General features: G+C 44.3%; 1 protein-coding gene across 1 annotated transcript in view; it reads right to left on the bottom strand.

Annotated features, from left to right (window-relative positions):
• bgna (biglycan a) overlaps positions 1 to 2,500 on the bottom strand; it is a 20,171-nt gene that overhangs the window by 10,106 nt on the left and 7,565 nt on the right. The window lies entirely within an intron of this gene.

The raw sequence follows: 2,500 nt of genomic DNA on the forward strand, positions 1-2,500 counted from the left end.
CATTTGCTCCCATATTCACATTGGTTGCCATAGTAACCATTCAGGTGTGCATATGCTGGCCAGACAGAGGCAAAACTAACCAAAATGACCATAAAAAGCTAATAGAACAATCTATATTTCATCAGCAAAAACGTGATCCTTGCTACGGTGCTCTCTCCAGCCCTTAGTCCAAAGCAACACCATTTGCCAGACGTGTCTGATCTTCAGAGTCGGACCAAATCAGACTGAGCCGTAAAACCGACCCAATATCAGGTTCAGCTCAGTTTGGTCAGTTTGTCCAGATCAGTATTAATGTTGTTTTGTTCCAGCCGGTCTGTAAAGCTTCTTACAGCCCGTTTAGTTTGGCGAATGGTGTTGGGTTCATTTCTGGCTGATTCCAGGTTGTTCAGCTGTTCTTCTGTCACAGCTGCCGACTGAAAAGCTGCTCAGTGGAGACGACAGTTTGGGAATTTAGTGTCGTCTCGTCTTTAGAGTCGGACCAAATCGGCTGTCGGTCAGATGTGATCAAACAGTGTCCGTTTTCTGTTTGTGGCAAAGTCAGAAGTAAAAACGTTCAAACGGCTTGAGCGTCTCCTACAGCTGTCAGAGTCGTTGCTTAGCAATGGCGGAGTGAAACAGTCAGTGGTGGACGAAGTACACAAACCCTGTACTTGAGTTAAAGTAGAGCCACCCAAGGTAAAATATCACTCCAGTAAAAGTAGAAGCTCCTCCCTTTAGACCTCCACTTGAGTAAAAGTACTAAAGTATTTACCTTCAAATGTACTTAAGTATAAAGTAAAAGTACTAAAAGAGTAATTCTGGCTCTGATGTCCTGTTATCATTTTTATAACCAGACTGGCTTCATGAACTCATTTCAGGTGAAAGTCCTCCAGTGTCGATATGACCAACAGGTCAAAACCAGCTCTAAACAAAGTGACCGCTGGGCCCTGATTGCTGCTCTGGCTTTGCGCTTCTTTCGTTTTGACATGTTACGTTTTTATACACACAGAAACCAAAAGGAACGACAGATTTCTCAAAATGTAGGAGGAGAAAGTCGGATATTAGACTCTGAAATGTAGTGGAGTGAAAGGAGAAAGTCGCCCAGAACGGAGAAACTTCAGTACAGATACACCAAAAATACTAAAGTACAGAAACTAATTACATTTACTCAGTTACTCAGTTACTGCCCACCACTGGATGCAGTGTTTGTGAAAAACCTGTGATGTTATGGTGAATGGCTGGAATGCTTCTCAACCAATCGGCTTGCGTGGCCGGAACTAACTGTTGTATTTATGCCTATATATAGTCAGTATATACAGTCATCTAATGTAGATAACTGAAGTGACGGGGCAGCAGTGGAGTTACTTCTCTACAGCTGCACTTAGCCAAGCAGTTAGCAAACTGGCCAACTCACCTACCATAAACAGTAGAGGTAAAGATCATATCATACAGTCTCTCTTTCATGTGCTTTTATACAGCCAGTGGAGACTAAATGGGAAGGTTCATGTTTGGTCCTCCGTTTTTGGGGTTTAGTGCTGCTAAATGAAGCCCCGCCCCTTCAGAGGTGAACAGAGCTACAGCAGTAGAGCATTTGGTAGAAGCTGTGGACGTGTCAAAGTTCACCAAAAGTTGAATGCAGAACTTTGCACATGAAATTTACTCACCCTGGCAGTTTGAGACACTACAGTGCTTTCCGCAGCAAATTCCACTGAAATTAGCGTAATTCCTGGTGCGGCTGAGTTTTCAGTAACAGCCATAAAGGGTTTATCACAGAGCTCCATCTCACTGGGATCCTAATGTGGCCCAAATACTGCATTTCTAATGAACTAAAACCGAGTTTCTGTTTCTCCACAGTGGCTCTGTGAAAGACGGCCGTGGCCTCGCTGGCGTTCGCTGAAGTTACTTTCTCATGCTGCGTCACTCTGCGCTCTCCTGGATCAACCCTGACTTGGCGTGGAGGGGTGTTTGGGTGAGACGCTCCCAGAACATCTGCGGGAGTGTTTGCTTGACACGGTCTGCCTGACACAGAGCATGGAGATCAGATGCTTTTCCAAAGCCTGCAATGATGTGCGGTGAGCACTTTTCTCCTCCTGCTGTGATTGTGTAAAAGTGTTTCTGGTGGTGAAGCAGGGAGGTCAAACCACACCTCATCTAACCATCACATCTGAAGAACAGCTCAGTACTTTAAATGTTTATGGTCATTTAATTTTGAGGCTTATAATAAATAAATATATCCAAAAGTATCCAGACAGGCCTTCTAATCAGTGAACTTTAAGGTCACCTTAAGGTATTCCTGTGGAGCAGTGGAGCTGTGCTCTCTGGAGTGATGGAGCTCCATCCAATAGCTTTGGGGTTACAACTAAACAACGTATCTACACTGACTGGCCACTTCATTAAAACCACCTCCTCGTTTCTTCGCTCACTGTCCACTTTATCAGCTCCACTTACTGTATAGCTGCACTCTGTAGTTCTACAGTTACAGACTGTAGTCCATCTGTTTCTCTGATACTCTGTTACCCTG

Source organism: Pygocentrus nattereri, chromosome 28 (assembly GCF_015220715.1).
Source record: "Pygocentrus nattereri isolate fPygNat1 chromosome 28, fPygNat1.pri, whole genome shotgun sequence".
Lineage (NCBI taxonomy): Eukaryota > Metazoa > Chordata > Actinopteri > Characiformes > Serrasalmidae > Pygocentrus > Pygocentrus nattereri.